Here is a 26,044-nt window from a genome sequence, read left to right on the forward strand (position 1 = left end):
CCATCCTCTAGTAGTGAAAGCTTCTTGCTGTGTATATTATAGGTACCTTCAGATGTTGTATGACTTGCAGTCGTTGTCATAAATTATTAATTGCAGTAGTTTATAAACAGTCAAGTATATCTGTGCTTCTTATGCACGCACTTTGTCATTGGAAGCAAGCACACAAGCAGTTAGGCCTCTCTTTGGCTATATACGGCCTGTTAGGGAAAGCAGCCATTGTATTTATTTATTTATTTATTTGTTTATTTATGAGACGGAGTCTCGCTCTGTCACCCAGGCTGGAGTGCAGTGGCGTGATCTCGCCTCACTGCAGCCTCCACCTTCCGGGTTCACGTGATTCTCCTGCCTCAGCTTCCCGAGTAGCTGGGACCACAGGCGCACGCCAGTTAATTTTTGTATTTTTAGTAGAGACAGGGTTTCATCATGTTGGCCGGGATGGTGTTTATATCTTGACCTCGTGATCCACCCACCTCGGCCTCCCAGGGTTCTGGGATTACAGGCGTGAGCCACCGCTGCCCGCCCGAGCCATTGTATTTTAAAGGAGACAATTCTGTTCTTGCTTGTAACCTATCCCAGTTGTGGATTGAATCCCTGAGCCTTAGATCATGTTGCTATTGTTCTGCATCAGTAAGCATATTATAGTTGATCAATAAGTCATCTGATTTAAAAAACCATGTGTCCTACTTGTCTTCTATAGGGAAAATATGTTTGTTTGTTTTCTTTTCTTCATCCTCATTAAACCTTGGGCATGTATTAACACCAGAGCCAGTTCTTTGGATATCAAGACTTTGACTTGTAGTGGCAGGGCTCGTGATTACCTATAATCCTTGGAGATTTTTGAGAGATGGTGATTCACTGACTCGAGATGTTTCACCACCTTCAAAGGAGCATGTATGTTTTGATTCAGTGAGGTCAGCGATACCAGATTTTAGCAACACAACTTCCTCAGTCAAATGAGTTGGTGATTCACCTTGGCTTGTACCTTAGACATGTGGGTATAAGATAAATATTTTCTTAATGATAATTCAGAGCACTCGAATCTTGCATCTGCCTGAACTTATTAGCCTTCTTACCATTGATACTAATTTGCTGCTTCTGATGGAAGTTGGCCTCTATTATGTTAAAACTTACATCCTTCTCAGGATGAAGTATTTCCCTTTATAAGGATGATTGAAAGTGAGTGCAGAAAGTCTGTGAATGGGCATTGTGTTTTGAAAACTTTCTGCCAACTGCTTATCTCTTGAATATGTTACAAACTAGAATTTTAAAGACGTGGCTCATCCTTGCTTCTCTCCCATATACATGTATGTTTTTGGGAGGAGGAGCTCCATGCTCTTAAGCTTAGCTTTCTGTTGGGTTAGCATTTTAATGCTTGAAGGCAGTAATTTTTAAAGTGGTTATCGGTATGGGGCCACCCAGTTTTTGAAGCCTGAATGTCAGTAATAAGCTGAGCAGTATTTGTGGGTGGCACTAGTTGAAAGGGGAAAGCTACTGAGGGAAAGGAATAAAAAGTTGTGGGGAGGGGAAGGAGGGGATGAAGAAACAGAGGTCCCCCAATAATTGAACCTAGTTTCATCCAGCTTCAGAGCACCCAAGTTTAACTTGAAAAAGCTTTTTGGATTATTTTGATTTGTTAAACCAGTTGTATTCTATGCTCTATAATAAGGAACATATATATTTTAGATTTTTGTGTAGACAGATAATTAACACACTTAATTATAGCTCTCAGTTTGAGCCATTCAGATGAGTTGCTGCCAACTAGAATGATGTGCATAAACTTAGCTCTGTTTATATGTAAACTGTACAATATTTTAACGTTAACGTCATTGTTTTCCCCTTCTCAAAGTACAGCATGTTTTGATCTACAGAGGGAATATTTTTAAAAAGTGGATGTCTAAGAATGTAAACACTGGGAGGCAAGATGCAGCTGTTTATGATTTAGTTTTTAATCTTCTGTTCTTTCGTGGCTTCTAATGTCAAAGGACTTTTATTTACCTATTACAGCATATGGCTTATGACTTTATAAGTATGCCTTTTCTGGTTTTTATTTTGGCTTTCTAAAAAAGGACGGAAGGACTGAAGGAAAGTTGTTGAATAAAAATATCCCCATGCCTACCAGGTCATGCAGTGTGGCAGGAGAGCTAAAAGGGTTTCTATTTTATGGGATCAATAAATGTCAGGCCTCACACTTTACCTTTTGGCTGTTTGTGTTTATCAAAATCTATTAGTCACACCCAGTTTGTTGTGTCTACCACTGTCTAGATTGTTCTGGAAATGAGATTTCATATTTAGTGTTTTTATAGGAGGACATACAATAAGAGATAAAAAACATGCTTTTACAATGACAGTCTCTTTTTGCAAGCTGTTTTCTAGAAGTGAAGGTATTTCTGATATCCAAGTGCCTATTAAGTGAAATGTTGTTTTAACTGATTTAGTTTAGATTTACAGAATGGCATTTCAGTATGTAATTTCTCATTACCTTTGTAAACACAAAGCTTACCCTGTTTCCTTTTATAAAAATAACTTTGTATATTCCAGTGAACTCTATTTAGATGAAAGGTTTGACAGTACTTCCACCCATGCTTTTTATAGCATTGTCTATAAATTTTTGGTTAATAACATGAATATTGAATCCTAACTGCCCTTTTACTAGTTTGAGATCTTGAGGAATTTATTTATTCATCTTTTCTAAACCTCGGTTTTCTTGTGTTTAAAACAGGAATGATAATGCAGTCTCAGGATCATGGCTGGAATGAAATGAAATAATGCATGTTATTGCTGTTCACATAGTGCCTGACATGTAATAAATGATGGCTATATTGTTTTTGGCAATTCTAAATTACTGTGCATGTGTTTGTGGGTTGGGTTAGTTTACATACCCCGCCCCACTCCAGGAATGGTTTACTAAAATATACTGGGAGGGAGGAGAATACTAGTGTAATTTGAGAACAGTTATCATCAATATTAAAATTGCTTTATTTTCTTGGTAGAGAGATTTAATTTGTGGCATTAAAAGATAGGCTGAGGCCAAGGGTGGTGGCTCGTGCCTGTAATCTTGGCACTTTTGGAAGAGGATCACTTGAGCCCAGGAATTTGAGACCAGCCTAGGCAACATGCTGAGACTCCATCTCTACAAAAAAATAAAAATAGGCAGGCATGGTGGCATGTGCTTGTAGTCCCAGCTACTCAGGAGGCTGAGGTGGGAGGACTGCTTGAGCCCAGGAGGTTTAGGCTGCAGTGAGCCATGATCACACCACTGCATTCCAGCCTGGGTGACAGAGCAAGATCCTGTCTTAATCAATCAGTCAATCAATCAATCAATCAGTGCTGAGTTTTAAAAACATATTATCAAAAGAAAATAACACTTTCAAAAGGTTAACAAACCCCTTTAAACACTGCCAACTATGAGGATCTCGTCACAAAGACTTCAGAGTTCATTATCTTTGATTTGACTGAAATTACTTATTCTTAATCAAGTCATATGAATCTTAGACTATATGTATCAGTACCTATGATTTTCTTATAGATCCTTTCTTGGTATACACATTTATTAATTGAGTACCAGTTATATATAAAACACTGTAATGGATCAGGTAGAAAGTTAGACGTAAGAAACCTCTTAAACTGTTTAGTAAAGGGTTGTAATCAAATGTAAGTGTATTCACAGTCTCAGAAAATTACATTTCATGGCATATTTGGAGTATGGTATGATTCTACTCTGCCTAGACACAATTTTACCTTTCAGCTAATGAAGTGTAATAATGCAGGTTACAAAAGTTTAGGGTGCTTCTGAATTGCCCTTTTAGTTAAGGACAATCCATTTTAAATAATGAGTCAATGATTAAAATTATAAGTTTAAAGCAAAATAGGAAGTACCTTTATACCCAGTGATAAAACAGTGGTAATTTGGTAATATTCCTTATTGAAGGCCTGTGATATCACATGATTCATGTAATTGTCTGGGTTTTCATGGCATGATTTTTTGAGGTTCTTTTCTCTGCAAACAGATAGAACTGCAAAGAGGCAGAGCTTCAGTGTCAAGTCCCTTCCATCCCTTTTCAGTTCCTCTTTCTGCCACCCCCTCGGGGCCATTTTGGTTTCTGCTGGCTTCTTGCTACTAGATTGAATGAATTGATGGTCCTGTCATTTCTTAGTTGCTAGGATCTGTACCACGTGCTTTACCGTCACCATCTCATTTAATCCTCACAACAGTGAGTTAGGTAATTTTATCACTGTTTTACCATGAAACCACCGCTCAGTGAGGCTGATCAAGTGCCCGAGGTCACATATCAGTAAGTGGAGCTGGGGTCTTCCTGCTGTCCAGTGGTCACATGGGTCCAGCAGTGAGTACCTTATAGGTAGGATTATATACTGGATACCGTTTTAAAGGTTATATATTACATTCTCATTGTATCCCATATCCCTTGGCAAAATGTATTCTCACTCTGTTCAACTGGTTAGGAAGACAACTTGTGTGAATCACACGATATGTGAATTGCATTGCCCAGCAGTGGTTTGGAAATTAGCTCTTGGGAAGTATCTCTGGCCACCTCATCATTTCCTAAAGCCTTTGGTAGCCTATGTTTGCAGACCAGTGGTAAAGCTTCACCTTGGGGTTAGAGACCAGAGTTAGGCCTGATGAATGAAATTGCCATGTAATAATTAAGGCCTGCTGACTGCCATAAAACTTCATTGACTGGAAAAGAGAATCTTGTGGCTGACTTCCTAATAAGTAGGGCTGACATGTGTGCTGTTGATTCAGGGCCTGTTTGCCTTCCTATAGAAATCGGGGACCAGTTTGCTACTGTCTGCTGGCCTCAGTGGAAGTTATTAGCACACACGAACCATCCTTTCTTTTTTATTTTTTAGTCTTTTCTAAATTTTGGTACCTTTGAGTCATTATGCCTCTGTGCTCCCCCTGATAATACAAAATGTGCTGCTTCGGGATCTTTCTCTGCAAGCATCTACGGTTCTGGTAATGAGCTACCTGCACAAGGAGTCCTTCTTGTTCTTAAGAAAGATTCTGAGGATGAATTAATACTCAGCAGAACATGGGAGCGAGCATGTCTTAATATCAGTACTTTTGATATTTCAAAGTTGAAGGTGTCATAGACCATGAGAGTCATTTACCTGTTATGTCAGTTCTACTCATTTATTTGGGATGAGATCGAGTTGGCAGTTTGGTGACTTTATATACCTGCAATCCTCTCAAGCAGTAAAGATGTGGAGCTGGGAACTAGCCTCCAATTTGTGCCTTGTGGTTTATTTGGTAAAACGTGGCTGTAGGGCAGGGCGATGTATTTCACTGAGTTTGGGGAATGCCTGTTTCTTTCTTTCTTTCTTTCTTTTTTTTTTTGAGACGGAGTGTTGCTCTGTCGCCCAGGCTGGAGTGCAGTGGCCGGATCTCAGCTCACTGCAAGCTCCGCCTCCCGGGTTCTCGCCATTCTCCTGCCTCAGCCTCCCGAGTAGCTGGGACTACAGGCGCCCGCCACCTCGCCCGGCTAGTTTTTTGTATTTTTTTTAGTAGAGACGGGGTTTCACCGTGTTAGCCAGGATGGTCTCGATCTCCTGACCTCGTGATCCGCCCGTCTCGGCCTCCCAAAGTGCTGGGATTACAGGCTTGAGCCACCGCGCCCGGCCGGGAATGCCTGTTTCTTTTTGGTTCTGTCACTTTTGAGCTAACGTACATGGCCCTACCTCATTTCCTCCTAACTGAGCCTCTCAGGTGTCAGAGCCACCTGCATTGATTTTGTAAAGAGCTAGAAATGTATTGGGTCACAGTTTCGATCCCTCTTCCCTCCCCCGTGCATCTGCCTCTGTCACTCGGCCTTCCTTTCTCCTTAGCCTGAACGCTAAGCAGGGTTTTTAAACAAAATACCTGTGTGGAGTCTTTTAAGGAATTCTAACTACTGTAGTTTCCCCCAATGTCCTCTTTGCAGTCATCCAAATCTGTATTGTTCAAGAGCCCTGGGGGCAGAAGTTTCTCATTCTTCTCTAGTTAACTCTTACAAAACCTTATCCACCTGGAAAATTTCCTTCATGTTTTAATTCAAAACTTTTTCTGCAGTCGAAGCCCATTCAACCTATAGACATGGCTTGTAGCCTCCTTATTGGCCCTCAACTAAGCCTCTTAGTATTCGTTTACAGTAATTAAATGGTAGGTTTCCTGCTTCCTTTTTGGTTCTTTACTACTTTGCCTCTGAGAGTGTGGTCCTCAGACCTCCAGCCTTGGGGTTACTTGTAAGCTGGTTAGAAGGGCAGAATCTTAGATCCCACCCCAAATGTAATGAAGCAGAGTCTGCATTTTTAACAAAACCCCCAGGAGATCCTAAGCACATTTAAGTTAGAGAAGTGCTACTTTATTCCATATCCTTATAATCTGGATATTTTCTCTGTGCTTTTCTTTAGTATGGCTTAAAAGTGGACACTAAAACTAGACATGGTCCTATATTGATGACTTGGACATTACCAAGTATAGTGGAAATGTTTTAGCAAGTATTTATGTGCCTCAACTTTCTGTTAATTTAATACCCATGATATTAAAACATTTTGAACTAAATTTGATGTGTATTCTTCCTTTACAATGCATTTGTAGTCACTGACGACATTTTTGGGTCTTTTTTACTGCTATATGTTTACCCCCCTCACCTGTGGAAGTCCCCATATTTTAATTTAGTGATTTGGCAGCTAAGAATCTTCTTTGGCGCTTATATTGAATATCACCTTGTTTTCTGTCTTTTGTTAGGATCTTTCTGTTTCTCTAAATAGTTATGCTGTTAAGATTTCACTGATTTGGGAGTGAGGAGACCCCTTAGTCTCACCCTAGTGCTACTACTAACAAGTTGCATGAACTCAGACAACTCACTTAATGATTCTTTTTTTTTTTTTTTTTTTTTTTTTTTTGAGACGGAGTTTCGCTCTTGTTGCCCAGGCTGGAGTGCAATGGCGGGATCTTGGCTCACTGCAACCTCTGCCTCCTGGGTTCAAGTGATTCTCCTGCCTTAGCCTCCAAGTAGCTTGGATTATAGGCATGACCGTAACACCCGGCTAATTTTGTATTTTTCGTAGAAACAGGATTTCACCATGTTGATCAGGCTGGTCTTGAACTTCTGACCTCAAGTGATCCACCCGCCTCGGTCTTCCAAAGTTCTGAGATTACAGGCGTGAGCCATGATGCCTGGCCACTCATTTAATGATTCTAAGTCAACAATACCATACAATCAAGGAAACCCTCATAATACCAGGCCTGGGACTTTTTGATTGCTCTGTCCATATTGATTAATGAGCTTTTTATGGGGTGATTTGGTCATGTGGTGGATGCTGCCTGTAGAAATGAGAACAGGGCATTTAAAACAAACACTGGAATAACTCATCCAGGTGCATCTTTTGGTTAGTCATCAGTCCATCTTCCTTCCCACTTTTATAGAACTCTCAGGTGGGAAAAATGGACTAAGTTGAATTTTTGTTCAGTTTTCATTTTATTTCTTGGATCTATCTCTGGAAAAAGTGCAAGTAAACCACTAAATTGTCGAAGGCAGAGGAAAGAGGCCACCATGGAGAAGGGTCCCAGCTTATTGACTTATGGCAAATGGTTCTCAAGTCAACTTCCTATTGACTTTTTCTAACTATGCATTAGAGAGGTGGGAAATTAGCAAGGACTTAGCATTCCTCCCATCTCTGCTCAAGAGTACTTGGAAAGGTCCTTGTTTCTACTAGAAATTCCCACAAAGAGAATGCGAGAAGAAATGATGTGGGGCAAGTCAGTGGCTGTGTTTAGGGGCCCTGGTGAGTATTGCTGATGGTTGGGAGTGAAGAGAATTCAGGAAGGAAGAAAACTATCTCTAAAGGGGTAAGGCTTTCCAAGGACATTTGCCTGGCCACAACTCTTCCTTATATTGTTACAGAAGGAAAGCATGGTGAAACCAAATGAACAGGTAGGCCATGGCCGGCTTGTGACATACAATAATTTTATGGGGAAAAAAAGCTTCAGGCAGTTTTTGAGGAGAATAAGCAGATTTCACCATAATGCTGTTAATTAAGTGTTAATTATAGCCTGTTGATGTTTGATAGTAAGGTAAAATTGTGTGGCTCCCTTTTATTTTGAAAGCATTTTGTCAGCGTCTCAGGCTATGGTCTAGGAAGAATAGAAGCTGTTGTTTTCTTGGTGTACTTTGGGACCTGGAGCAGCTCCTGTTGCTGTATTTAAGGAGGATCTGTTCTTCTTACCACTGCCTTAGGGTTCAATCTGAAAACCCTGGTATTTAACCACCTGGAAATCAACTTGTTCTGTTCAGTGTCTAATTTTTAGAATCTGGAACCCTGTGTACTCATGGATAATAATATATGTGCCCTGTGTATCCCCCCTTTGCTGTTTTTTGTCAATATTAAATTTGGGGAAAGCAGACCTAAAAGCGTCTTCCTGAGAAGACATTTTAAACCACAGAAACAGCAACTACAATTTGTATCTCAGTCTTGCATTTGACTATTGGATTTTTTGTGTGTGTGTGTGTTTTGTTTTTTGATCATAAATTATCTTCCGAGGTGGGTGTGGATATTTATCTTATAAAGTAGAGAAAACCTCTATGAAACAGTGTTCTGATTTGGGAACAGCCTCTTAGAGAATAAAGTTAGTGGGTTTATTTTTTAAAGTCTACAAATTCTGGAACAGAGGGAATCTAATATTTCAGGGTTTTTTGTTTCTTTTTTTTTTTTTTTTTGGTTGTTGTTGTTGTTGTTGTTTTGAGACAGAGTCTCACTCTGTTTCCCAGACTAGAGTTCAGTGGCTAGATCTCAGCTTGCTGCAGCCTCCACCTCCTGGGTTCCAGTGATTCTTGCGCCTCAGCCTCCCGAGTAGCTGGGATTACAAATGTGCACCACCATGCCTGGCAAAGTTTTGTATTTTTAATAGATATGGGGTTTCATCATTTGGCCAAGCTGGTCTTGAACTCCTAAGGCCTCATGTGATCTGCCCTCCTTGGCCTCTCAAAGTACTGGTATTACAGGTGTAAGTCACCACACCCGGCCCTTGAGGATTTTTTATTTTTATTTTTATTTTTGACTCGCAGAGATTTCAGGGCAACGAGCGTGATGAATGGGTTGTGTAAGTAATGTGTCTCCTTGTTCACTGCAGCCTTACCTATTATCTCCCTGAACTTTGCAAATGATTGTGAAACCAGGTATTTTCTCCATTTTGTTAAACTGTTCATTTGTTGGAGTAGGCTGTCCACTGTGTTGTAATGTGTCTAGCAGTATTCCAGGCCCTTACGCATTAGAAGCCAGAAGCATCTCTCCCCCGCCACCCCATCCCGGTTGTGACAACTAGAAATATCTGCAGACATTGCCAAATGTTCCCTGTGGGGCAAAGTGTTTTCACCCACACAAATTGAGAACCACTACTACCCTAGAGATTTAATGAAATGCTTGGAGAGTAGAGGGTGTCTGCAAAGAGAAGTTGGTTGAGCCTCACGAGCATGTTTCTGCCAAAGGCCAGATGGATGGCTTCTGTCTGGCCCTTCCATGGGCCTAAAGGTTACCCCATTTATCTCCCTTGGGACTGCAGTCCCCTCAGAGTCTCTGTCTTAGTTTGGGCTGTTATTACAAAATTGAGTTGATGGTGGCTTAAACAACACACATTTATTTCTCACAGTTCTGGAGGTGAGGGAGTCCAAGAATGAGGCACCACAGACCCTGGTTTGGTGTGCCCTCTTCCTGGTTTGTGATGGCCGTCTCCTCATTGTAGCCTCTTGTGATAGAGAGCAGAAAGCAAGCTCTCATGTTTCATCATAAGGGCACTTATCCCACCCATAAGGGCTCCACCCTCATGACTTAATTACCTGCCAAAGGCCCCACCTCCTAATGACCAGCATGTTGAGGGTTAGGATCTCAACATATAAATTGCAAGGAAAGGCACGTTTCAGTCCATAACAGTCACTATAAATATTTCTTAATGATGGTTCCTTAGCTAAAAGTTGTCACTACCTGTTTATTAAGAATGGGACACAACAGTTCACGGGGAGCTGCTTTTAGCTCAGCCAGACAGGCAGCTCAACACTGCAATAATGTGATATGCAGTTTCATTTAAGAATGCTGTTACGGGCTGGGCACGGTGGTTCACACCTGCAATCCCAGCACTTTGGGAGGCGGAGGCGGGTGGATCATCGGAGGTCAGGAGTTTGAGACCAACCTACCCAACATAGTGAAACCCCGTCTCTACTAAAAGTACAAACATTAGCCAGGCGTGGTGGTGCGCACCTGTACTCCCAGCTACTCAGGAGGCTGAGGCAGGAGAATCGCTGCAACCTGGGAGGCAGAGGTTGCAGTAAGCTGAGATCACACCACTGCACTCCAGCCTGGTTGACAGAGCAAGACTGCCTCAAAAAAGAAAAAAAAAAAAAAAAGAATGCTGTTAGGGAACTTTTAAGCAAGAGGCTTTTTCCACATTAAAAAGAAAGAGGCTGAAATGTCAGATAATGGAGAAAATAGAGAGGGGCAGGAACGAAGTGGAAGTAAGACTTGAAAGATGAAAGCAAAGGACCAGGAGCTTTGGGGTCAGGAGGTGAAAGGTCGGCCCCTCTTTGTCAACTGGAAAAATTTTGCCTCTTTACACAAGGCAGTAAAGAAGTGTTTGCAGTCAGTTAGAAATTTGCGCCATTGTCTGCCTCAGTGACCTTAGAGCTGCAAGCAGCGGATGCATTATCAATTATTTTAGATCATCTTTCTCAGATTTTCCCCCCTCCTCTTCCAGCTGCCAACGATTAGATGTGCATCTGGCAGCAATTTCAGTTTTTCGTCAAGTTACTCCGGCAGGATTGACTGGCTAGATCACACTCCTGTTCAGTTCCTTCAGATGAGAGATTGGGGAAAAGAATTTGGAAACAAAAGCCACCCAATTCCCTGCCCCCACCCCCAACAATTATAAACATGCTTTAGAACCTGGAAATAATGCCTAAGAATCTCACTGAACACCCATTTAAGGATATTCATGTGATTTCTTCGTAAATACTTTCAGTAGTATTAGAAGTCTTTCATTAGCAGACTTAGAAAGAGTAGGGGACTTCAAACTTCTGATTTTTTTCAAGCAATAAAAGTGGCCTTTCTGATATTTCTGTAGACAGCATTCATTTGAGATCTTCCCCGTTTTAGGTGACTGCTATTGTCTCGATACTGAATTTGTACTCTTGCCTGTGTAGGTAGACAGGTTCTTGTATAACATTGTATTACAAATCATATCTTTAGCCCTACTACTGCTGTGACTTTTACTTTTTCTTTTTGTTCTGGCATTTTCCCATTCCTCCTTTCTGAGATAACTTTGTCCTCTCTTCGCAAAATGCATCCTCATTTTGGCTTCAGATTCAATCCTTGCCTAGCATTTGGTTGGTGGAGTCATCCATGCTTGCTAGTTCCACCACAGTGTTTTTGGCTGGTGTGTTTTCAGGTATCAGGAAAAGATGTGGGATCCAAGGGTTTCTAGTTCTTCATAACAGTAGTTACACTAAGAGCTAATGATTGAAGGCTTATTATGTGTCAGGCACAAGGATAAGAAAATGTCATGTATTATCTCATTTAATCTCAATGATAACCCTGTGAAATGGGCAATGCTCTCCTGTGTTACAGATGAAAACATTTGGGATGTTGGAGGGTGAGCAACTTGCCTGAAATCACAGAGAAAAGAACAGTGAGAGATGGGATAATGGAACTTGTCTTAGTTTCCTTTCGAATTTTAATTCAGAAATAAGTTTTGACTTAAACAAAATTATCAGTCTTTAAAAAGTATGACAGCCATGTAATAGCTCCGTCTTCATTCTGAAAATAACCTTTTTTGGGGTTGAATTCCCTAAAGTACATTTTTTAATTCAAAATCACACGCAGGTTACTCACTTGTCACTCAGAAAGAGGCAACTCCAGGGAAACACACATTTATTGCATTATTGCTTTACTGTAAGCAACAGTTCATAGCTTTCTCTTGAATTCATCAGGCTAATTAATATGGTTCCTGCCTATGTATGGCCTTCTGAAATCTAAGATGAATGGTATGCTTTTCCTTACTCCTTTTACATTGACTTTTGTTTAAGAATTACTATCATAGCCCAGAAATCTTTATGCCTTGCATTTCCATAACAAATATTCTTCAGGTAAAGCAAATGAGAATTGTGGGTCAAATACATTTGAAATATGCTGCCATATACTTGTATTATAATCAGTTTCAATTGGTTTCAGAGAGGGAGTCCTTTTTCAATAGTTAGATCACTTTGTTTTTTTTTTTTTTTTTTAAAGAACAATTCAATTCAAAGAATCCCAGATCAAATTCTTCTCAACATTTTCCCCCTGATATTTTCCTCAAAGCAAAAAGGAAAACAACGGCTGAACCTTTTTTGCTTCTGTAAGATGATGGCTTCCTGGAGAGGTTCCTTAGATCAGGGTCTCCAACCTTTTTGGCCCAGGGACAGGTTTCATGGAAGACAGTTTTTCCATGGCTGGTGGTGGGGGGATGAATGGTTTCATCAGGCATTCTTTTCTCATAAGGAGCATATGCAACCTAGATCCCTTGCATACACGGTTCATGATAGAGGTCACACTCCTGTGAGAATCTAATGCCACTGCTGATCTGACAGGAAGCAGAGTTCAGGTGGTTTTGCTCATCCACCATTCACCTCTTGCTGTGGAGCCTGGTTCCTACCAGGCCATGGATCTCTACTGGTCCACAGCCTGGGACCTGAGGACCCCTGCCTTAGATGTATGTTGTAGGGAAAACCTACTGAGCTTGAGCTTGCTCCTATTAGGAACTATTGGGAGTGGCATTGTCCTCTGTTAGGCCTGTTTAGGAATCAGAAAAACCTATGGGAAGATCATGGCGCCACAGCTGAGGTACCTCATGCTTGTTTTGGAAGATGCTTGCTCAATTCAGTAGATTTTTCTTACATGACCAAGTTCTTCCATAAAGTCAACCACAACCCATACTATCGGGGACTCCAGCTAAAACTTGCGGTGAGTAGGAAATAGATTAAACACAGGTTTTCCCACTTCTCTAGCTGCCAAAAGTGATGTCAGTGGTGTTAATGATTCTTACCTCAGTTCGCTGAAGACCAGGGATGTCTATGCAAATGGTTGTTCAGTGCCTGATTCCTGGGCTATTATGGAAAAACTGATGATGGTTGAGAAACAATTGGGTAGTCAGACAGTTCCTCAAATGTAAAATCAGACGCTTGCTTTCTTGAAGCAAATTGACTCCAGGGAGAGGGCAAAGAATGAAATATCAGTTTTTAACAAAAAGTAAAGTCAGTGAAAATAGGGTCTGTCTGATTCCCTTTTGTCTAATTATAGAAACAGTATTGCACACAATTTTCACCATCCATACACTAAATGAAGTTGTGATTGTAATGTAAGTCTACTGGTTTGTATCAAAGCCAGACCTATAAAACCTGTATCCTGTAATCTGACCATTACAAACAAAATCCAAAACCCAAAAGTGATGTGAAATTACAATAGAAACCTCAGAACTGAAATGCAATTTCTGTGAGTGAAAAGACGCTGCAGAAATAGTGCTCATGAAAGCAGAAGGAAGACATTAGTATGACATTCTCACTTGGTAGGGACTATTCTGCCATATTACCTTTATGTCTTTTCGTAACCGGTTTATTTCGGTTGAACTCTGTTAAAATTAAAGCTTCCTGGCTGGGCGCGGTGGCCCACACCTGTAATCCCAGCACTTTGAGAGGCCGAGGCGGGTGGATCACCTGAGGTTGGGAGTTCGAGACCAGGCTGGCCAACATGGTGAAACCCGTCTTTACTAAAGATACAAAAATTAGCCACGTGTGGTGGTGTGCACCTGTAATCCCAGCTACTCGGGAGGCTGAGGCAGGAGAATTGCTTGAACCCAGGAGTGGGAGGTTGCGGTGAGCCGAGATGGCACCATGGCACTCCTGCCTGGGTGACAGAGTGAGACTCTGTCTCAAAAAAAAAAAAAAGAAAAGAAAAGAAAAGAAAAAATTAAATCTTCTTGCCTGAGAGTACATGTGGTCTGACTTGAAGAGGGACTTTTTTTGTTTTTTTTTTTTTTTGTTTTTTTTCCTGAGTACTTTTACCTTGAATCTGTCATGTACATAGGACAAACTATAGTATTGGTAAAAGGGAGATTGGAAACATTTTGATTTATATTTGAGGGGAGGAGCTGTTATGGTCTTAACCTCATTTTCATTATCAGCAAGCTTCCTGTTAATAAAAAGAATGGGAAATAACGGAAGTGGATATTCTTTGGCTTAAAAGATGTATTAGTATTTATTCAGATGTCCTTAATATATCATTGACAGACTACTTTTAATTACTGAGAATTAAATGTTGTTTTAGTCTGTCTTCTCCACAAATTCCTAACCATCCTGAAAGGTTTCCAGAATCTCCTTCTGCCTTTGGTAGCTGGGGAAGGAGAAATTCACGGGACTGACAGAATTCAGCCTGGTAGCCTCAGCCAGAGCTGACAGACTTGATGGTTGCCTTTTGGTCTTCTTTTTTTTTTTTTTTTTCGTAATGCGTGTGCCTTTCTTCATTGGTGGTCTCCTGAAGTCACCAGCCCTGCCAGAAGCTCTTTCACTGGGACAAAAGGGGAACTGGAGCGAGATGGCCTCTCACATGTTGGCAACTCTCCCTGAATTTTCTTCCTTGGCAACGCTGCACACTGGAAGGTCTGGCCAGCAACCTTGTTATTTTCACCAGCCCTCTCCCATGTGACTTGCACCAGGCAAAAGTGCTATTTAAGCAGCTCCATTAAAGCACTGACTTGGCTGGTTGGCTTACCCTTTGCCATTTAAGACCACAAAACCAAGTCTTTCCAGCTCAATCCTGGCCTATTTTAAAAGAAGTTGGTTTCCTTTCTTTAACTAAAATGGCTTTCTCCTTTCAACATCCAAGTAGCAAACATGTTGGTCTTACCTCTAACTTTAGCTCAATCTTCACTTGATGTGGGTGAGTATGATCTGAAGGCTTTAGAGTTGAGAATTGAGAATTCACGGGTTAGTTTTCTCCTTTTCCAAGCTTCAGCTTGCCCCCATACTTCCCAGCTGTCCCTTGTAAAGAACGGAGAGCTTATCCCACGTCCCAGACTTTAGAGGCTCTCTGGATTTAGCCCTTCTTTTTGTATCAGCAATATGACCATAGCTAATAGCGCTAGGCCAAGAGAATGCAGCTTACTCCTATGCTACTAACTCAAATGCTAGAACCAAGGCTTTAAGCTGGGAAATTCCTTTAATAAGTGTTTCACAGTCTATCCATAGGTCAGTGGTCGTTTTTATTCATCTGAGATTTTATAGTGGGATTTTATTGAAGTATGAATTTGAATGAGGAACACCCATCTATTACCAGAACTATAAAGGTATTTGAGACTGCTGCTAATATGTGTGTGTGTGTGTGTGTGTTTACTGGGCTCATTTGCCAGATTCAGGTATGCTGAATGTGTGTGTTGTAAGGTGCTTTATTAATATGCATTCTAGAAGACATGATTTGCTTCCAGTTAGTGGTACTATGAATTAAGTGTATTAGCAGTGAGGTAACTGAAGAAATGAATTGTGGTAGGAGGGAAGGGTATGCAGTTTAATGTAATTATGTAGAAATAAGAAATCAACAGACGGGGGAAGACAGAATAGAGAGAGGTCACAGGCATCACTATCAGAATCTTGCAAGGTACAGAGCTACCCACTGACCCCTCTGCTCTCATGAAGGGAATCTTTTCTAACCTGAGAGGAATCCTTCTGCTCTCCTGGCTCTTCCAAATATTTTGCCTGTGCCATTCCCTTAAATACTGAGGCTTTTGGAAACTAAAGCCATGGAGCCAGAAGATTTTCCTACTTTCAAATTCCTGCTCTCCCCATATTATACAATGCATTGGGATGATGAGAATGGGATGGAATACCAGGAGGCTTTAAAAAGTTGGATAACATTTCAAAAAATTTTCTCATCATGGATTTTTAAGAATGGGAAAGATCGAAGTATGATTAAAACAGTATTTTCCTCTCCTACTTAGACTTTTTTGGGAGACATTAAATGTAGCATTTTAAAAGTTCAAATCCTTTAAGTGGATTGTGAAATTACTACCACAGCTGAGTAGTGGTTTTCCTGGTGGCGGGGAATATAAGTCATGTTTATTCCTTCTTTACATCTTCCTGTATTTTATACATTTTCTGTCTTATATTCAAGATATATTTTTTAAAAAACACAGCTGTTTGTGTTAACTGAAAGCGAAATATGCTGTTTTGATTCATTTCTTCAAGTGGAGGAATTTAATTTATATGAATTTTCTACTTCCGTCTACAACATAAGATTTCAAACAATGACCTCTATTGAAAAAAAAGTCATCACTACAGTCATTCTTTTAAAGCACAGTTGGATAAGGAAGAGTTACTTTCTAACAATTTAGTTTATGACAGTAGCCAAGAAACTTAGAATATTTTACTCTTATTTCCCTAGTAAAAGTAGAAACGACTAGCAATGCCCCAACTAGATTTTTATTACTATATTGCACTTGATTTAACATATTGGCAAGAAGTTTCAAAACATATGAATACAGGATAAAAACATTTGTCAATTGTTTTGACCAAGAATGCATTGCTGAAAGTGTACAGACCTTTCCATCATACTTATACCCTCGTGCTGTTTCCAGCTGCTTTCCCAGTAAAATGATCAGTAAGCTGAGACAATGTAAAAGGAAGCAAAGCCTTTATTTGTTTTTCAGCTATTGTAGGCATAGTTTAAGTCGGTAGAACCCAGAAGATGTAAATTCCTACTAGATGCAATAATGCAATAATCCATAGGTCTCAAGTTGCATTGCTCAAGTGTTGACTTATTTGATAATGCTTTAAAAATTACATTTTTCATTACTGGCAACAGGATTAGGTGGGTTTTATGTTACGAGAATATACACGCAGAGGGGCATAGTAGATACTGATGTGGTGATGAAATTTTGTCAAAATGTAATTTCCTGCTACTAAATCTCATGACAGGTGCATTGTATTTCTGCCTTCAGAAGTTATTCCCCAATGATGTAACCAGAATGTATTGTAGAAACATCACCACTTGATATTTTCAGTGTCTTCTCTTAAGGAAATGTTTTGCCTTTTGTTTCCAGTTTCTGCATGTTACAAATGAATTTTTGCATTTGTAAAACTTTGTAGCAATATTTGCTACCTCTGGTCAGTCAATTGTCTCCTTTCAGTCAATTGAAGTGGTGTATATATAAAGTGTATTAAACATGTATGGCTATGCAGGCTTTTTCCCTGCTTATTCCAGTCCTTATCATTGTATTTATGCTTACTGCATTGAATGACAGACTGCAATACCCTAGTATGGGCATTGCTTTTTTTCTTTTTTAAAAATATATTAAGTTACACAAATGTTTGCCTTTTTTGAGTGAGTTGCTTTATTCAAGTTCAGCCTTGCTTGATTGTAAGTGTGTGGAGCTAGGCAGATACAGACAGATGAACTTTAGTCTCATTAAGCTTGTGTTGCGGTCTGTCTCTAAAGTCAGGAGACTTCCTTACCAACAGACTCATCAGAGCAAGTGTTGTGTACAACTCTGCTTTTGGAACTTCAGTCTCGGAGCTCTTTGGCTTTAGATAATACCTCACTGGGAACTATTACCCAGCTTAGTCAGTCCCATTATTCACCATATTTGGCTCTTGAAGCTTTTTGGCTGTCTCCAAAGATGAAACATGTTCTCAGAGGGCTAAGACTGGCTACTATAGAGACTATTCAAAAGAATATGCCCAAGGCTGAGCAGGCATTCCAAAAATGCTGCAAACAATGGCTACATGACTGGAATAAGTATGCAGCCCCCAAGGTGGCTGTTGTGAAGGACAGTTCTCACTGAAGGATGTCCATGTAGCTGAACTTTATGTGCATACACAGATACACACGTCCTGTACAAAGACAAACAGGTGTGAACTTCAGACTTTCCCTTTATGTTTGTCCAGATCTCTATTGCCTGTTCCCATTGCCACCCCCTCGTCAGCATTGCCTCACACTTTTTACCGCTTACTTTCACTTTTTCATAGTCTCTGATGTTGAATGCCACCAACGGACAGCATTTGTGGCTGAGACAAGTGTTGATCAGGACTTCAGATAAGGGACTTTGAGAAGTAGTGTGCTAAGTAAGACTGTGGAAGGAAGGTATCAGTGGACCTGATATGTCCGTTTATTCCCTGCCCTTTGAACATACTTGTGGATAATGACAGGGATCATTTCCAAGTGGCCCAAAGCAGTAAATTTCAGCACCCAGTGAAGCCACGTTTTTTTCCCTCTCCTCAAAGGGCCCCGGGTCTCTGTCCTCATGCATCCATGCAGGTTGGTACGTGTGATGATAAAAGAGGGTACAGTGTGTTCCTGTACAAAGCTCTTCACCCACCCCTTCTGGAGAAGAGCCAGATAGGAAATGAAAAACATACCATATGCCCTTTGCTTTTCCCCCATTTTATATTCGGCAGTTTGATTGTTTGTCACAAGTCCTTTAATAAAGTATGGCCTTCCTACCTAATTAGAGGCCCAGAGCTGTGAAGCTCTGTTAAGCACTAATCTAGAAATTCTAGTGGGAACATTCCTATATGCATTCAGGAGAAGCTTGACAGTAAGAAAGAGATCTGGAGCTTGTTGTGGGGAGTTTCCTAGCATACCAATGGCTTGTGAAGGGATGGGCTTTCCTTTCATTTGTAGACACCACACAGAGTAAATCCTGTTTCTCTGGCAATTAAAGGGGCAAAATTGGAATGCTTTCATTTTTCGTTTGTTTTTACATTGGGATCGTCATGCCAAGTCTTCATTAGTCAGTTAAAAAAATAGTTTGTTTACCTGTCTTTTAGAGGCAGAGTTAATATTTAAAAATAAACAGAAATCTCCTAAAACTAGAGTCCTCATTTGGTAAACTTTCACTTATCAGAAAACCATTGCGTAATGAATGATGACTGATCCCAGCCATGATCATTCCCTTCAAGACGAGACAGAGGGAAAAAGATATTAGGTTGGTCCAAAAGTAATTGTGGGTTTTGTAATTTCTTTTATGGCAAAAACCACAATTACTTTTGCACCAACCTAATATATTGGTCTACACTTACGTCGTGTGTATTTTGGAAGTTGTCACTATCCTTGTAGGTGATGTGGATTATTACTGCTACATCTTGACCATATGTCAATGTAGCATGTCCTTGTTGTCTCTATAATTAGATAAAGACCTCTTAGCTTGTCATTCAAGGTTCTTCACCATCTACCTCAACCTACATTCATAGACTTAATTCCTTCTATCCCTCCTTAGATATCTTGGGGTCCAGTGAAGCCACTTCCTCTACTTGAGCCTGCTCACGGCTGCGATCTCACCCTGTAGGACCTTGTCATATGTTCTCAATGGGAAGTGTCCTTTTCCTTTTCATGTATTTTACTCCTATTTATTAAGTTCCGCTATGTGGCAAGCCTTATGTTATGTTCTGGGACTGCAACACTGAAGCAACATAGACACAATCCCTGTTTCCACCTCCCCAAATTATTCTTTTTCTTCCAAAACCAAGCCAGGTGTGTCAGTGAGGTGCTTCCCTTACACCCCCAGCTGGGAGGATTCTTTCTGTCCTCCACGTGTCTAGAGCTGTTGCCCCCATGCATGTATCACAGCATGTACTGATGTCTACTTCACATGCCATGTATTTATGAACAGAACTTGCCTTCCTTTCTGGAATTACTAAAAGGCAGAGTTTCCAACAGAATTCAACTCTCTACAATTCCTAGTATTTAGTGCAACCATGTACTCATTCAACAAGTATTTCTTATTTACTTTCTGCTAAATACCCTTTGGTGCACTCTATAGATACTGATATTTATAGATAAGTTTTGAATGCATGAAAAATAAGGACCTCTAAAAGACTATGTAATGTAATCTTTGAGTAAAAGATGCTCTATGAGGTTGAAAAAGAGTCTTCACTCTGAAAGGGAATCATGGATAGTGCCCCTTTAAAATTTACCTCCTTGACTTGCGAAGAAGAAATGCTGTGCTTCTGCCTAAATAACTTATTTCTATTAGACGTAAATCTGAATCCTTTTGTTTTCTTATTTAATCATTAAGTAGGTCTATTTTGCTTGGGTCTCCCTTTGCATCTAAAATTCTCATGTCAAACAATGTTTGTGCACATTAAAAATTGATTTCCGATCCTGTCATGTGAAGCTCTGCAACTCTGCAGCTGACTTTTAACCAGAGGGAGATGGAACACAGACTGACTACAACCCGCTCATACTGGATGGTCATTTTACATAGCAACTATAATGTATGTTTTTGCTTCCATCACAACACCAAAGAATTTTCTATTTTTCCTTTGCTAAACCTCTGAAACATCCAGCTCATGTTGATTTGTTTACAGATTCCACATTGATGACTTTTAGTTAGTGATTTCTTTAGACTCCTGCATTTTGAAATAAATAAAAAGCTAAATACAGTTTGTTGATTGTATTTAGGTGGACAGTACTATTTGTTCCTGTAATTTCAGTTTATACGACACTGCTCCTTGTAAAAGAAAGGTTCTGAAATAGTGATTGTGCAGTTTGAGATGCCTGTGGTGATGAATTCTTTCATTTTTCTTTTCAGAATGAAGACCTAAATGACCTCAGCAAATCCTCCTCTAACTCATGGGTGCCCAGACTCTAAATATTTCACGATTCACAACTAGGACCTCATGTCTTCCTCATCAGTAGATGGTACGATGCATCCATTTCAGTTTGTTTACTTTATCCAATCCTCAGGATTTTATTGACTGAACTGCACGTTCTATATTGTGCCAAGCAAAAAAAAAAAAAAAAAAAAAAAAAAGCACTGTGACACCAGAACAAGGAGTCTGCATAAACTTCATCTTCAACCTTAAGGACTTAGCTGGCTACAATGAGCTGATGTGCCCATCACCATGTCATGAGAGAATGGGTTTACTCTCAATGCATTTACAAGATCCATTTCATCTGCTGCTGAAACTGTGTACGACAAAGCATCATTGTAAATTATTTCATACAAAACTGTTCACGTTGGGTGGAGAGAGTATTAAATATTTAACATAGGTTTTGATTTATATGTGTAATTTTTTTAATGAAAATGTAACTTCTCTTACAGCACATCTTTTTTTTGGATGTGGGACGGAGATATACAATGTTCTGTTGTAAAGAGTGGAGCAAATGCTTAAAACAAGGCTTAAAAGAGTAGAATAGGGTATGATCCTTGTTTTCAAGATTGTAATTCAGAAAAAATAATATAAGAATCATAGTGCCATAGATGGTCCTCAATTGTATAGTTATATTTGCTGATACTATCTCTTGTAATATAAATCTGATGTTGAGCTGAGTTCCTCATAAGAAGTACTCTTAATTTTGTATTTTTTCCTATAAGACAATAGGCCATGTTAATTAAACTGAAGAAGGATATATTTGACTGGGTGTTTTTAAGTGTCAGCTTAAAATTGGCAATTGAATGGAAGCAAAATTATAAGAAGAGGAAATCAAAGTCTTCCATTGTATATATTGTAAAGAGAAGGAGATGGGTGATTCCTTCAAATCAAAAACTGTCTTTGGAATGAACAATGTGGGTGTTTATAAATTCTGGAAATGTCTTTCTATTCATAATAAACTAGATACTGTTGATCTTTTCTTCTCTCCCTCCCCCCACCACTTCTGTAAGTTTCCACTCTATTCCCACCATTTTTTTTCTGTGCACACATTATGATATATTTCATTTCCTGCATTGTCTTGAGAAAGATGATAAGACAAGTGAGGTCTTGCTAACCAGAAATTAAAATTCCAGAAAGTGTTTTGCATTATGACCAGGGCTACGTGTCACTTTCCCTAAGACCCTTACCTTATCTCGTATTTTTTGAGAACTTCCAGTGTTACATTATTTAACTGAATGTAATTGGCCCATTTGCCTTGGTGGGTGCTGGCCTATTAGTGATTAGTTAATAACACACAGTATACAGAGAGCACATAAAAGCTTAATGATCTGCTACTGAAACATCTAGCCAGCAGTGAAAATGTTAATTCTTTTCTTGTTTGGAAAGTATACACGTCTTGGAATTTTTTCCATGTGAAAAAGAAATGGCAATGAATGCATTTAAAGATATTGCCGACAGATTTTTAAATCTTTTTTACCAGGACACTTCTGAAAGGTTAAATGAATTAATGCACTTATCAGGCTCCTTCTGAGTCTGTGTGAGCCTCTATCTCTCTCTCAGGAATTCCCAGCCCTACTATTGGAAGGAGCAACATTTTATTTCTCTGAACACCTAAGCTCCCTGGGTGGGAGTGGGGACTACAAAGTAGGGGCCAGGGTTGGAGGGCATTGTGGTGGCTGCTGCCTCCTGATGAACTGTGTGGGGACCCCAGCTCTACTCAAAAGGGAGCAGAGATAAATGGAACCCCTCACACTGCTGAGGCCCGTGTTACTGTTCATTCAACCAGATGGCATGTACCTCACAGACTGTTGTGCAATGTTCATTGTTGCAGATTTTAATCATTTGCATGCTCATCAATTTCTAAGATAAATAGGGTCTAGAGTCATAAGAATCCATTGTTTTCAAGGAACTTGCAGAATTACATCATTTCCTATTAGTAGAGAGGACTACCCATTTTGAAAATCTGATATGAAAGTTGTTTTTTACTCTTTTGTAAAAAAGACTTTCTTAGTCAAACTAACTTTTCATATTTTCAAGCATTCTGATTCATACGCTTGCTAGTGGAAGACGAGAGCAAGCTGCCCTGCTCTTTTCCTTTGAGGACTGAAATAGTTAAAGAGAAATCAATGAAGAAAGTCACTCCCAACCGTTTTCCTGTAAAGCTGGTTATTATTTCTCAAGGAACCTACACTTTGAATATGTGTTACCGAGATACCTCTGCATGTGGAATTATCAACATGTTTTGGATGAGAGCAGAAATGAACAGACTGGAAAAATCTATCTCTTGGTTTCTATTTCTCTGACTTTTTGAGTCAAATAGCATAAAGGTAGAAATTCTTATTTAAGCTGCTTCTAGTGGTACCTGAGCTGGTTTTGATGGTGGCATCAAACTACCAATTTAAAACTGGAAGTTGCTGGTACTCAAACCAAAAACTCATGCTCTGGCAACACAAGGGGTTTCCTTTGAGCAATGTCAGTCAGCTGCTAAGTCCTTGTGTTCAGTTCCCATTGAGGAGAGTTGGCTTTTATCCATTTCAAAGGATTTGTAGGCCAGCCAAGGGCTTTCATTATTGAGGCTTCTAGTGGCCTCTGGTTAACCTAGAAGTTAGTGGGTTTTTCTTCATGACACCAACCTCTCACAGCGTTCTTCCTTAGAGACTTAGGCAGAGTTTTAAAATCCTCTTTTATGAAAAGAACAAATATGTTTCATGACTTTGATGATATCTTCATTCTGGGCAAAAGAATGGCCCTAGAACCAGCTAGAAGGGAAGAGAATCCATTAATGATCAACCACCTGAGTCAATAATGACAAATCAGTACCGATGTTACATTTGTGGCTATTTCTTGCTGACTTTCAAAGGTCAAGGACTCTCTTGACTAATCTAGTGACTGCAAAAATGGATCTACTAAAAATCATCTAGCCAGAAGTAGAGATTTTTAACCTTTCCTTCTCTGGCTTTTGTCTTCTAGCTATCATTTAAATTTGAGACATTTGAAGTATTAAGAAACAATTTTTCTGTATGGTAAGAAACAGTATTTTACAATACTGAAGCCCTATTTTATTCAGTCTTGCATCCTGAATGCAATATAACACAAAGTCGGAAACTTTTATTTACTGCAGATGGTTAAAAAAAGGGCCGGGGGGGAGGTGGTAAGGGTTTCACCATCCACTGACAATGAGAGCCATGAAAAATAGTATCCATGTGCAGTCTTCCAACTGCTGGTGACAGTGATCCTATATTTGATCTCATGCTGCTTTTGCAGAGTGCTCTGTAGGTCAGTCCATCACACAAGGAGGCCCTGAATCCAGACACTGTGAATCAAGACCTTGACTGGGGAGAGACAGGACCCTTTTGGTAGGAATGGGAAGGAGAATGGGTGGAAGCCAATATGAAATTTCTTCTTTGCAATGACTTGACATGGGAGTTAATGTTCCTAGGATACCATGAATGATGAATGTTAGTTGGAGGTAATGTATATGTGTGTGTGTGTGTGTGTATATATATATGACGTGTGTGTGTGTATGTGACGTGTGTGTGGGGTGTGTGTGTATATAGATATACACTAGATATATAGATGTATATATACATCTGTATATGTATATGTGTGTATAGGCTTGTGAGAAACTTGAGAGGAAGAAGCATGCTCTAGGAATGTGAGGAAATATGACCTTGCCAAGACTAAAACACCTCCAGAATGTGAGCTCAGGGAGAACAAAAACAGCCCCATAGTCAGTAGAACACCGAGGATAAACACTGGTGCCGTGGGTCATTTCGGAGGCAGCACCACAGAAGATCTTCGTAGTCCTTCCATAGTTCTGTAAGTCTGTCTCCTAAGTATGGGTAGAGAAAGTGTAACCTGTTGTGTGTCTCCCACTGCTTGTAAACAGAGCATCATATTAAGTGCAGGGAGGAGGTGGAATGATATTGGAGGTGCTTAACCCTCCTCGAGGAATTTATTATGAATAAAGAGCTTATAATTAGCTAATATGATCAGAAAACACATGACTTACGTGGAGAGTTATCTTTCTTTTCTAGTTTGTGAATGACTTGCCATTTGTGACAGATACACCAAAAAGATCTGGTGTTTTAGACTTCTGCCATTCACCTGGCATTTAAATCTCTCTTTCCTTATGCTGTTAACCAGTATGCCATAGGATAGGATAAATTCAGTAAACAAGAAAACTTGTCCGTATTTGCATAGACATTTGTAGGGTTTTTTGTTTTTTTTTTTTCCTTTTTAGAACTTCGCCATTGGCTTAAGAATGTAGTTCCCCAAACAATTTTTTTCTTGCAAAGTACTTTCCTTACACCTCTGGGCTACAGGGTGGGCCAAATTAAACACATATGTATTTTCATTTAATGTATGTGTAGTTTGGTTTGTCATCTTAAGATGGTGGTGCTGTCCCTGGTGCTACTTCATCTGTGTACACAAAGACCAATGCATGGTCTGTATTGCTACCAAAACATTTACTGTATATATGTGTATAACATGTATTATGTATATATGTAATGGGTACCAGGCCAGGTATATATTTTTTATTTAGAAGTGTTTCACTTTTCCAAGTTTTCTTTATAGTGTTATGCTTATTTTCAATTTTTTTTTTTCCTGATTCTGTCTGGTACTTAGAATTGTAGTGTCTTTATCATCAATTAAAGAAAACTGTCTAAATGAATTCATGAATGTAAATGTTAGTGGTCCTTAATGTCTTTGATTGCTGGACATGAAACAAACTGCCAATTAAATGTTGCTGGGCTGGGACATTTGATTGGGTAAGAGCAGTGTATGCTATTTAACATACTTTCCTAAATGATTTTGGAGCAGATACGTGGACCTCACCCTACCACTCTTCAGTTGGCTTTCGATTGGCCAAGTGTATAAAGAAAAAACCTCAGTCAAGATTTTAAGCTGCTTTTGATGGTGTGCTGGCAAAGGGAGGGGGGAGAGGGGAGTAAAAATCCATCCTCACGGTGGAAAGGTTTCTGTTCCCTTGACACGCATACTTGAATCTTTAGTGTGCACATAGATCTCTTAAAGAGTTTGTTCAGCCGGGTGCAGTGGCTCATGCCTGTAATCCCAGAACTTTGGGAGACCGAGGTGGGTGGATCATGAAGTCAGGAGTTCAAGACCAGCCTAGCCAAGACGGTGAAACCCTGTCTCTACTAAAAATACAAAAAAATTACCTGGGCATGGTGGCAGGCGCCTATAATCCCAGCTACTCGGGAAGGTGAGGCAGAGAATTGCTTGAACCTGGGAGGCGGAGGTTACAGTGAGCCGAGATCACACCACCGCACTCCAGCCTGGGTAAAAGAGCGAGACTCCATCTTGGGGAAAAACAAAAAAACAAAACAAAACAAAAAACAATGCAGATCGCCATCTCA

The 26,044-nt window shown here is 39.9% G+C and overlaps 1 protein-coding gene across 1 annotated transcript in view; it reads left to right on the top strand.

The window, feature by feature from the left end:
• Positions 1–25,338, top strand: part of IRS1 (insulin receptor substrate 1) — a 74,164-nt gene extending 48,826 nt beyond the window's left edge. The window contains exon 2 of the mRNA XM_010355686.2: positions 20,600–25,338. The gene's annotated coding sequence lies outside the window, so the exon portion shown is untranslated. The remainder of the gene's footprint in view (positions 1–20,599) is intronic.
• The last annotated feature ends 706 nt before the right edge of the window (positions 25,339–26,044 follow it).

The sequence above is a fragment of the Rhinopithecus roxellana genome, chromosome 14 (genome assembly GCF_007565055.1).
Source record: "Rhinopithecus roxellana isolate Shanxi Qingling chromosome 14, ASM756505v1, whole genome shotgun sequence".
NCBI lineage: Eukaryota > Metazoa > Chordata > Mammalia > Primates > Cercopithecidae > Rhinopithecus > Rhinopithecus roxellana.